At 36.2% G+C, this 13,109-nt stretch overlaps 1 protein-coding gene across 4 annotated transcripts in view; it reads right to left on the bottom strand.

Annotated features, from left to right (window-relative positions):
• The window catches only part of LOC145662694 (dynein axonemal intermediate chain 7-like), a 450,989-nt gene extending 438,080 nt beyond the window's left edge, over positions 1 to 12,909 (bottom strand). For all 4 annotated transcript variants that reach the window (XM_081728534.1, XM_081728535.1, XM_081728531.1 and 1 more), the window contains exon 1: positions 12,636 to 12,909. The gene's annotated coding sequence lies outside the window, so the exon portion shown is untranslated. The remainder of the gene's footprint in view (positions 1 to 12,635) is intronic.
• Positions 12,910 to 13,109: the final 200 nt, after the last annotated feature.

Here is a 13,109-nt window from a genome sequence, read left to right as displayed (position 1 = left end):
ATCATTCTTATATGTAGATTCTCCCCCTAGGTGTGCAAAGGGTTCTTACTGTTACTGGAGGGCTAAATTTCCGCTTAAAAAACATCAGAATTTTCACTAATAAGCTCATAGACCCCGAAATCTATGGATTTGACACTAAAATATCCCCTTCCACTTCCCCTAGATGTGCAAAAGGAATCTTACCCCGACGTACTCTTTCCCAGGCTGTAAATAACATGTGTACCAAGGTTAGTTAAAATTGCTCCAGGCGTTCCAGATTTATTGTGAAATACAAACATACATACAACACACATACGTACATACATCAACTTTTATGTATATAAACATAATGGGAAGTATGCAGAGTCATTTTCACATATGATTAGCGTCATACTAAAGGCCTGACTACTGCAGTATGGAACTAATCCCGCGTCAGAACGACTCTGCATAAGGCCCATTACATTTAACCTTGCTTTACGATCCACTAAAGTGATGAGGACTAGGATCTACTCTTTATGTACGTTACAATCACGCACAGACTTTAATTCCATGGGCTTACATGTTAGGAGATAGGCTAACAAACATGAAAAATTATGTAGCATAGAACTTTCTTCATTACACTAGCTTGCTTTCAACAGTCAGAACTCGAGTGAGAAGATTATAAATGAATAACTACTTTGTGAGTAAGTAGAATTGTAAATACACCAAGCTAACTTATAACGAGTTTATGGTACTATTACTTTTCTTATGGTAAACACAACATCGATCATTAGAAACATGTAGACATATGTTAAAATTATCAATGTTCTTTTTTCACTTCTCTATTTTGAAAGAGTACCTCAAACCCTCAATATACACATCAAAAGTATTGTTTGATTGATAAGTTTAGTGTCTTCGTTTAACACCGAAGCCATGTGGGACGCTGATCTACAGTTTAAGGTGAAATCCGAACCACAATAATATTTTCAAGGTTTTATCAACGGACCCCAAGAAAAGCAGTCGTACGCTAGCCACTAGACCAGCCGGGAGAGCAACATTATGCCTTGGATCTCAATAGAGATAAAAAAAAAAACTTTAAAAAGAGCTTAAACAGGTAGTCGTAAAATGTCAGTTTGAGTTTCATTGACGCGATCGTGGCGAAACTTTTACCATAATCAGAATTTATAAGAGTCTTGTTTCCTATACATATATTTATATATACATATACGTGAGGCAAATTTTGTTAATTACAAAACAATTCTTCGGAAACTTTGTCCAAGGATGTTTGCAATAGACCATTTGAACTATGCAAGATGGCTACCAATTTTTGTAAAAACACCGAATGAGCTAGAAAGTCCACATCCAAATATTCCAGATGAATTCATGGAAGTTTGTAAGTCAAAATACAAGCAGAAAATTTTCTGCTCTCTCTGATAACCAACCACATGAACAAAATAACAAAGAAATAAAGGGAGTAGCAGGTACAGTAGATGTTCTTGAATCTCCATTTGTACTTTTGAAATGGATGGTTGCTGGACCAACGGTAAACTACACACTAAAACAAATTGAAGGCCTGTACTAACAGGATGAATATGCAAATGAACTGGATGACTGGTACAGAGAGAACACAAACTCTTTTTTTTTTTTAAAAAAAAAAAAGTTCCAGAAGGATGTAAGTGATTCTATTAATTCATTTGATTAGCGTAGCAATCCTTTTGAAGAAAATGCACTATCTACAGCTGTGAGAAAATCAGATGTTCAGAAGGAGCAGAGAAGTCAATTCGGGAGGCCAAAGTAAAATATATAACTTCTTACGATATGGATGCAAAGGAAAGGCTTATTGAAGAGAAGTTACCTGTGCTTTCTGTAATAAAAAATGCAAGTTAGCCTTGTTTAAAGTGAAAGGTGGAAGAACCAAATCAGCGAAAGCGCTTCAAGTGAAGGACATACGAAAAGATGTAAATGTATTTTGCAAACTGTATATAGCTTCTCAAGGACGGGATGATGGTATTGCTACATTACTTGCACATGAACACCAGTTCTACCCACCATCAATTAGTGAATTTGGAAAGCTTCGTAAACCGTCCAAGAAATCTGACATTTTGAATTACATCAATCTGGACTTGTTGAAAGTAATCGTAATACCTTGACAGATTGTACAGCTTGTGTTTCACACGGAACAACCTTTGTACACTGGTTGCATTCTAGTACATGGAGGATATTTGAAGGATTCATAGACAAGGTTTTTCTTCGAGCAGTAAAAGATCGACTTCTGAATTTTGAAAGACTTGATGTTTAATTTCGATCGATACTTGAAAGATCAAAAAGAGTAGTTGGCAGAAAATGCTTGTGAAGCCTACAACACACTTTCCAAAGATGTACAAGAAATTTCTCGTCGATGATGACAACAAAACGCAGCTTTTCATCTTCTTGCCAAAGCAATTTCTAAATTTGAAATAGTACAAAAAATACTAGTAAGAAGTGCTGATGAGCGAGTTGCTTGCTGCGCTAGAACATTCAACAGTGAAAGTGTTGCCCCATGCTATCAAGAGGAGGCTGATAGTAGATTTCTGTTGCATGTGAAAAACTGTGTTCAGTTAGGTTACAAGAATATCGTTTTTGTTATACTTGACTCCGATGTAGTAGTTATTGCTGCCGCTGTTCTTTTGCAGCTAAAGTCATAAGGCTTGCAGGATCTCTGGTTTGAGTTTGGCAGTGCAAGGGCAAGAAAATTTTCTCACTGAGCGTTTTCTTGGAAAATCTTTCAGATGACATACGTAATGCATTGTCATTTTCCATGCATTTACAGGGTGTGACACTGTGTCAGCATTTTATGGAATTGGAAAGACCAGGCTTGGAATGTTAGGCTGAAAATGATAGATATCACCCCAGTCTTCAATAACTTGTCAAATTCTATGGAAATACAGAATGAAGATTTCTAAATAATTGAATGGTTTACTATACTTATGTATAACACCACAAGCACGACCAAAAGTCTAAATGAATACCGCAAAATTTTGTTCACCAAAGGAAACAGATCAATCGAAAATATTCCACCCAACAGCGTTAAAACTACATGCGAAGCGTGCGACTTTGCAGGCAATTATTTAAGTGTCTTCAACGCGAAATGGAAATCCCAGTATTTACTTCCTTTGGAAGGAAAAAGGAGTTCCCCTAGTGGATACGAACCACTCTGGACAATGATCCCAGAGATTTTGAAAGCATGTTCTGAACTGATCTGCTGTCACTGCAAAAACAATAAGTATAGAAAATATAGGTGCGAGAGAAACAACCGCCCTTGCACTTCACTGTGTGATTGCGATGGACAGTGCACTGAATAAACGCATATACACTTGAACAGTTCGGTTTCCTTTTGAAATGTTTCTACAGCCGGCAGTGAAAACTGTAAATGTTACTATTAGTGAAAAATTTCTTTTGGGGGGGGGGAGGATAAAATATTATTTTTAGATTATTAACAGCATATCCTGATGGAAATAGCGTCAATAACCTTTCTCCAGAGTGTAAAGTGATTAGTTCGTTCTTTTTTGGGTTTGTTTTTAAATGTTTTAATTTTTTTTAATTATCCAAATATATTTAGTGATAAAATATCGGCATAATAAAAGTTAAAAAGAAAAGTAGTGCATGCCGTAAGATAAATACTTCTCTGAAACGAATGCTATTAGTGAATCTAAGAAAATTTGAAATCTCTGAAGCAGAGATAAGTAAGCAAGACTATTTTCTTTCATATTTTAAGTTACAATAAATCTGTTCTCTTAACTTTGTAACAGTAAAGGTTAATTTTTTTAAAATTGTCTAATTACTGTCATTAATTTTAATTTTGTCTATTATTTTTCAGCGGTTGTTGAATTTTCGCATATCTTACTGTACTCGGTTGTCACTTGTATAATTTTATTTGTACTCCTTTTGCTATTGTAATCTTTATTATTTTCAATCTTAATCTTAATTTTCATATAGTGCAGACATTCCAGGGCTAGACAAATATGACGTCGATCTGCGTTACAATTTAAGGTCTGTTAGGAAAGTGCTTGTACTTCGTTAATTAGCGTTTATTTAAATGTTAAATTTTATGAATTGATTTGGTTATACATTCACAATGTCTCATATTAATTTAATAATATAAAGATATTTCTGCTAGTTAACGTCTGATGAAGATAACGTTAAATTATAGAAGCTGTTACGGTTTATTTTAATTTAATAAATTTTAATTACAACCTATAAATAGAGAACAGTAAATTGCATTTTTTTTTTTTTTTTGCATTTTTTCTTTGTTTTTGCAAAATAAGTTACATTCTAGAAAAATCTGTGAAAGCATCAACATCAACAAAAATACTTTAAAAACTATTTTTCTCAATTGTGGCGTTGACGAACATGGCGCTGAGAAATAAATGTTGCTCCACCCCATCCTAAACTAGCGGGAGTGCTAATATAAACGCAATATCAGTTATTCCCTGATTGAGTAGAATTTGAGCCCCTAACTAGGCTTGTAAACCTCTCTGGGGACTTTTCTCCTTTCCCTTAGAGCGGAGGAAGGCGAAATTTTGCAAATTCCGAAACCCCCCCCCCCCTTTTGGGGCATTCCTGGGGATAAAATTATACAAGACGTTAGCTAGTTCCTTCACAAAAAAATAAGGTCACTATCATCCTTATAACTAGATGGGTAGTTGTGTTGTCCGGAGTGGCGTAGCGTAATCCCACAAGTAAGATAGGACAATCCCCACTGCTTAGAGTTTAAACCAGGCACATATAAGGATTCAAATAGCTCCCTTCAAGATTTAGAAGAAACGTTTCATGGTACCTTTCGTAAAAAGAAAAAAAAATCAAATTTGGTCGAATATGTCATAAGTTTTTCTGAGGATTTCCAATCGTCTCAATTGCTTAGAGTTCAAGTAAGAAAATAATTAAGGAGTGCATTTTCATTACTTTTATATAGAGATGCAAGGGCTCGGAAAAAAACCGGCTTTTTTGGAAAAAAACTCGGTTTTTTCTGCTTTGCTTTTTTGCTTCGGAAATTTTGGGCTTTTTTCAAAATACTGCTTTAAATTGATAAAACAGACTTTGTATCGCTTCTCTATAACACAAAAAGTCATTTAATTAGTGGTTGATGCTGATAATAATATAAAACATCGAAAATAAACTATGAATTTCGAAAAAATATTTCAAACAATTTTTCTTCAACATATTTACATTATGAATTCCACAGGATTAACCAATGTATATAATAAGAATTTTTAACCTCCTATATACAAAAGTAAGCAGAGTTGGCAAGAACCGTGGTTGTTTTTGAAAATGCCAAAAACCCGTTTTTTGGGGGATGTTTAAACCAGGCTTTTTTGGTTTAAACCAGGCTTTTTGACTTAGATTTTTTGCTTTATGTATTTATATTACATATTCACAGAAATAGCCTAAGTTTGTTTCGCCTTGATGTTATTATGCAACAGCGGGGTTATGCCGGAAGAACTCCCATAAGCTTAAAGAAGTGCGGTCAGTAAATTTCTTAAGTTGAGAATCTCCCGCCCTAGCCATTGGGAAAATCCCGTCATTATTTGAAATGTAAGACAATAACGGGAAAATCCTGTTATTGCTTTGCATGTAAAATTTAAAGGTCAACGTACCATAATCAGTACGCTAAAACTGAGGTATTAAATTACAAATTTAGTACCGGTACGTAGATATCATTGAAAGTCCAATTCAAGCTAATGTTGGAAGCTACGTAGGCAATCGATAAATTTTGCCAATTTCTATCAATATATTTAAGCAATATTGGCTTCTTTATAAAACAGCACGCATTTAGGCATGTAGAAATATACAATTTGGTTTGTTTCGTATATTTAGGCTTAACATCCTTACGAAATACCGAGGTTATCAAGGAGAAGACTTTCGCTTAAACTGACATCCGAACCGCTACTTGGGTTACGCATGAAAGAAGGATTGTGGTTCGACCGAGAATTGAACATGGGACACCTTGATTAAAAGGTGAAAGGGAAATAAAACTATTGCAGGTAGTTTGATATCTGGAAACGTTACCATGAAGTTCACACGATTCGCATTTTTAATCTTTTTATTTTTGTGGTTTAAACCAGTTATTAAAAAAAAGTTGGTGTAAATCAGCCAACCCTAAAAGTAAACACTTCTTTTTAAAGAATACACAAATAACTAGCAAAATAGTATGTAGTATTTTTACTTCAAAATATTCCATACCCTCTTTTTGAAACAAAATAAAATTAAAATAAAACAAGAGAAATACTTAGATTTATATGATACACTTAAAGGCTGCACATCTAGAGCTTTTGGTTCTGTATATTCATGAAATTCTACAGTTAAGTTTTAGAGAACCACCATCACAGTTTACCCAATCCTCAAGTTTTCTGAATTTTTAACAAGAGGGATTCAACATATCATTACGGAACTCCCCCCCTACCCCCCCAAAAAAAAGACTACGGAATATATTTAAGTTAAGCTAAATACAACTGCACAACAAACAGGACTGAGTGATTAGCTTTTGCGCTTCTATCGGGAAGTCCGGGATTCAACCAGCATTCGACCATTCTGACAAAGCTTTTCTTCATTCCATCTGTGAATGTAGAAATATTGCGTGTACTGTGAGTTGGGCGACTTCCTTTTTTATTGTTTTTAAATCGTTATTATTACTAATTACCAGCAGTGACGGTTTTGCGAAGGTTAGGGGGGTGGTCTTTCGGACTGAAGCCCGTTCCCCAATGTTACGAAATGTCTGCAACAAACGAAATATCTATTATTTATGCCTTTACTCATAAACTTTAAGCTCCCGTCAAATAAAAATTACGAATGTTTAAAAAAACTAAACATTAGTAAGAAACCCTTCCCAAAATACTTTTCTAAATCCGCAACTGATTCTCAGTATAAAATGATTTTTAAAGTTGTATCCGGAAGATTATTGCTAAACATATAAACGAAACGAAATATTAGTTATGCCTGTACTCATTAACTTCAAACACTTCCCAAATAAAATTAGGACTTTTTAGGAAACGAAACAATCAGAAAAAACCCTCCTAAAGTACTTTTCTAAATCCGCTACTGATTATTTGTATAAATTGGTATTCAAGGTTGTGTCCGGAAAATTATTGCTAAATCACTTCACAGCTACAGTATAACAGAAATGTGGAATTACGGTTTGACGGATATACTGAAAAACGTACGCTTTGACGGATAAATAGAAAAACGGGCAAGTTTAACTTTTGCGCTAGAAGCTAGAGTACTAAAAGCTCTTAGAAATGAAACACGGATGACAAACTAGAGAAGAAAAAAGATGTCGATAACTCAAAAGTTAAAATAAAGTTAAATAGCCTCTAAAATTACCCTCAAATACTACATTCTTCATGTTAGCTTTAATTCGTAAAACATGTGCTCCATCCATCTTGATGGTGAATTTCAGAGCGAAATATCACATTCAGGTCATGGAATTTTTATCTAACTATAGAATATACTATAAGAAAGCTATTTAGATAGAAAAATCATGAAGTTGAAAAAAGCCAAAATTTCCAAAATTCTCGTTTTTTTCCCAAAAAAGCCGGCTTTTTATGTGAAAAAAACCATCGATTCAAAAAAGCCGGCTTTTTTGCATCTCTACTTTTATATAGTACATGTTCAGTGAACACTTATTTAAAATGCTCAGATTTTTATAGAATAATTTGTTGGAGATTACAGACTTACCCCTATAAGTTAATTGAAGGGGTTGCAATTGAAGACTCGCTGTAGAAAACAATGTAAGTGCCACCTTGTAATTGTTTCACTTATTTTATTTTTTAAAATACGTTTATGCCTTAGATTTTCATACCGATCCGTGACACCTGGAGAGAGACTGAGTACCGTCTTGATGTTTCCGAGGAACAAACGCAGTTATTTCACTTTTGGACAACAAACACTTTTGTCCTAATTATAGATCTCTGTCATATAATAAATGCCGGACTATTTGATATGTTCAATGGTGACTTAACCCGTAGGTTGTTCTGAGTTTATTTGACGCGATGAGTAGAGAGTGGTCTTGCCTTCAAATCCTGGTGATTTTTGGGTTATACCCTTGATGGTGGCAGTCAAAGTGCAATATTTTGAATGCAAACTTGGTCCAAGTTAAATTTCCTTTATTATTTTTGATATCAACCAAACTTTCTTTTTGTATTCTTTTCTACTCTATGCGATAGAATATTCTAAACAAATTATTGAATTGGACTACTTTTGTGCTCAAGGCGCCGTTTGTCCTGTTACTAAAAAGGAACTCATAAACGGAACTTTCAAAATGAGAGCAACTATCGAAAATAAGCCCTCTAAAGAGTGTAAACTCGAAACAAGCTACATGAAAAAATAACAGAACAAAATACATTAAAAATTAAAATAAGAGTTCATATAAAAGCTAAGAGTATAGATAAATATCATAAATTTTAAAATATTTAAAAACATGTTTTCTTTAGAAAAATCCAAGCTCGCATCAAGTAGCCTTTGTGATGGACAAAGACCGTGTGGGTTGTTTTCCCGGGGTTCTCCCGTTTCCTCCCATTTAAGTTACTGTACCATTATCATACATCTCATCAGTAAGTAGCCTAAATGAATAACGTGGAACGTTAAACTCAATATACAGATGGTGATCAGAAAAATGGAAACACCTGTAGTTGGCAACACGTCAGATGTATGGGTTGGCAGTGGTGTCGTGGCGCCCGCAACGCCGGACCGCTGGTGGTGGTGTGTTAGGTCGGTCTCCATACTACATCAGGTGCAGTGGAACAGCAGTGTCCAGTGGCTGCAGCAGACGGAGGTAGTGTAAAATGGGAGACCTCTCAGATTTTCAAAGAGGGCAAATTGTTGGAGCCTGGTTATGTGGAGTGAGTGTGACGGCAGTGGCTACTGTGTTAGGTGTGTCGCGTGGGACAGTGTCGAAGGTGATGACGGCCTACACAACACACGGGAAAACCACATCGGGAAAGCGGAACAGTGGGCGGAAGAAAATCATGAGTGACAGGTCACGCCGGGTATTAAAGCGCATTGTCACGCAGAACCGTCGTGCCACTGCGGAGCAAGTGACGGAGGAACTCAATCAGCACCTTCCCCACCCTGTTTCGATCTGCTAAGTTGCAATTTCATTCAGGTGTTTCCATTTTTCTGATCACCATCTGTATATAAACTTCATTACTGTATAGTGAGACCTAGAATAACGTCTAGGGAACTTATTTATATAACTTTAACTAAAACAATAAGTAGAAATACTACATATATACAGTGGCTCAAAAAAGTATTGGGCGGATAAGAGGTATGAGACAAAAGTAGGAATAGTAGAACAACTATGCTACGTGTGATCCTAAAACTTATGGAGGACATTCATGCACATATGTATGTGACTTACACACCCAGATAATCAGCATATATACCGTTGTTTTCCAACAGAACAGCAATATTGGAGGTCGGGCCGCATTCAACGACAAATAAGTATTGGGCGTGCAAACACCTTGGTTATGAAGACGCGCTCTCTGAGGTGGCTTCACCCTCGAAGACCCGTGTGTATTTCTACACAAAAGACTCTAGTTGTAGGAAAGTGAACAGCAGTAACATCGTGCCTTTCGTGAAGCACCAATGGGGACAAAAGCAAAGGAAACAACGGAGGAAGATAGGAAGATTGTAGTGGAGTTGTTTTGGAACGGAAAATCGTTTGTGGAAGTCAGCAAAACTATTCGAATACCAAGAACAACGGTTCATAATACTGTATACGAATATTGTATAAGAAAATATTTTATAAGAAAACAAAAAGAGTAGATACGAGTAGATACATGCAGCACGAAGCGGCCACCTGCCAAGGCTTTCAGTGACAGCAAAACGAAACATTGTGCATCAAGTGGCCAACAATCCGAATTAAGTGCGCCGAAGTTAGCAGCTAAAGTAGAACGTGATGTGGAAATGATTGTGTGCTGAAACCATCAGAAATGTGCTTCGTGATAGGGAATATATGGGGAGAACAACCCGTCGAAACCCCTACGTAAGAAAGACGAACAAGAAAAAGATATTGCCGTACCTGAAAAAGCAGAAAAATGAACTAATGAGTTCTGGAAAACAGTCATTTTTACCGATGAGAATGAATTTAATATCTTGAAGTCAGACGGACGTGTGATATTGTCGAGGGAGAAGAATGCAAAACTAGATGAGAAAAATCTTACAGCCTCTGTGAAACATGTAGGAGGTTCTGTTATGTTATGGGGTTTTACGAGTACAAATGGTGTGGGTGATTTATGCTTTATTGAAGAGACAATGGACCACAAGGCTTACATCAACATTCTAATGACACATCTTCCTCCAATTGTGGAAAAAATGTGTCTCCTTCCCCAATATGTCATCACACAAGATAACGACCCCAAGCATACAGCCCTTAATACATGGCTTTGATTATTATATAACACACCTCGTTGGATGGAAACACCACCATAATCATCCGATATCAACCCAATCGAAAATTTATTGCACTGCTTGGAATAAAGTATTCGCAAACATGGCATCTCTAACAAAAAGAACCTGAAAAGTACATTACTAGTAGAATGGGGTAAATCTTATCGTGAGACCACACACAGCTTGGTACGTTCGATACCAGAGAAGTTGTGTGCAGTTATCAAAAGTAACGAGGGACCTACCAAGTACTAAGAATGGTAATAATGTTTAAAAAATGGTAATCATTCTTGACTGCCCAATACTTTTTTGGTAGCAATTGTGATAAGTTAATTTAATTTTTTTTTAGTTTTGCTCTTTTGACACGGTTACTGCTTTGTTTCTCCTATCTTACCTGTTACATGGGATAATACATAAGCTGGAAGTATTGTGTATGTTCGTTTATTATTGCATTTTCCTTCCTTTTCACACCCTGACATATTAGGTCTACATATCTTGACAGACCAATACTTTTCTGAGTCACTAGATATCTAGTGACTCAGAAAAGTATTGGTCTGTCAAGATATGTAGACCTAATATGTCAGGGTGTGAAAAGGAAGGAAAATGCAATAATAAACGAACATTCACAATACTATATATATATATATATATATATATATATATATATATATATATATATATATATATATATATATATATATGAAGAGAGAGTAATCTCCCGCCGCGAGAGAAGCACTGTATACAGGATGCACGTCCTAACACATTAGCATTTTCTAACGTATTTTGAGATGTAGTGAATGTAACTTCTTCCTGAGCCTTCGACGCCCTAATAATGAACTATTCGACCGTCTGGGTTTACTATTGCTCCTATATATACTCGTACCAGTGGGTGAAGAAACAAATTCCCATGTTCAAGCATACCTTGTTAAAGTGTAAAAGAACAAGTTTTTAAAACATTGGAAGACGATTTGGTAGAGAAACTGCAAGTATTCAATGGTATATTATGGTACCAGTACTCTTTATGTGTATCATTATATTGAAAGTACGAGGAAAATGGGAATTCTCTAATAGAAGAATATTTTGGGGGGTGGAGTTGTTTTTTGAAAGGAAACAATTAATATATATTCATTAAATAATGATCCCGAAATTATTTGGCAAGATTCTTTTGTCGGAAAATTCGCTGTTACTATCCTAGAAATTGTTTCTAAAGGGAGAAGTTGCATGTCTGTGTACCCTAGATGAATATTCAATTTAGGATGACATCACCGTTTGGCGTATAAATACAGCGCCCAGACATATACCATAAATACTGCAAAACAAAAAACATAAACCAGGAATGGTTTCTAGGTGGCCTCTAAGGAATGGTTTCTAAACGAATCAGATCGGGGCTAAGCTGGTGGGCTCGCAGCGTACCGCGGGGAAGCGTTCATAGGGACCAGGTGCATCAACGACGGTGAGTATGTGCGTAAGCAGTGGTAGCGGAAATACACTATTATCCTCATGTTTAATATCCTGCCATGGGAGGGGATCGAGCGGGGCAATAGCCCCGGGCGCCGAAGGAACGCAAAATTCGGGAGAGAAAAGAAAAAAAGAGGCGAAGAATTACTTGGAACATATGTATGGGGGCGCCATACATATGTATACTAGCCCCGGGGGCTGATTTTCCACGGCACGGCACTGCTCATGTTACTAGATGCCTTGTCTGTCAGACACGTTTCTCCTTACAAATCGAAATGAAAGGAAATGAAATCTTTGAGTTTTACGTCCCGCGGTTATGCCGGTTAGGCTAAAGGAGACGATGATGATGAGTAATGAATGAAATGGTGGAATGAAGAAAGTGGGAGGAAACGGGAGGACCCCGAGAAAACCCACGCACACGGTGTTTCTCCACCACAAAGTCCACTTGGCGGGGGCTGGGATCGAACCCGGGACCCCAAGCACCAGAGGTGAACGCTCTACCACTGAGCCACCGCGGCCCCTCCTTACAAATCGAGACAACATACCTAGGTACATCCGTATACAAATTAAGTTCAACATGGTTTCTTTATGGACTGTTAAATGCTTAGTGGAGTCTTTGAATTACGTTTTTTAACATTATTAGGGATATCAGAAATTCCCATATATTTTGACTATTTATATACTCTTTTTCTGAAATAACATTAGATATTTCTTCCATACATTTTACAAATCTATTCTGACCTAAAATAGGATAGCACCCTACCTTTATTGAATGGATTTACTTATTTAGAATATCTTACCAGCAGCAGGAACAAAATTAGTTTCAAGATGTACTTAACATTACATGCACATGCATTTTATGTCATATTATTCACCCAGTTTACTATCATAATTGTCAGTTTTAGTATGATATGTTTGTATTATGAAAACTGCAGCCATATGACAATCAAATCAACCGAAATACACACATAAACATTGTTCAGGAAATTATAAAAAATCTGATAATTTCTTTATAATCCTTTCCTCAAAGCATCTTTATAGTAAGAAGAATTTGCACAATACTTCTCCGTCCCACTACCAGAGACTATGTCCCTCTATCGAGAAAGACTGTTAACGACCAGCAGATCTTGATATGTCGAGTTTTCCGCGACATCAGCGCCATAGGATAAAACATGCAGTAGCAGCCAAATTCTACACAATTGTAGCCAGGTTTGTTTATAAATAAAACAGCTGAATTTGTCAACTTGTCCAAAGTAAATCATGCATTAAATGTG

The sequence above is a fragment of the Thermobia domestica genome, chromosome 10 (assembly GCF_964235325.1).
Source record: "Thermobia domestica chromosome 10, izTheDome1.hap1.1, whole genome shotgun sequence".
Classification (NCBI taxonomy): Eukaryota; Metazoa; Arthropoda; class Insecta; order Zygentoma; family Lepismatidae; genus Thermobia; species Thermobia domestica.
This window is presented reverse-complemented; position numbering and strand designations above follow the sequence as displayed.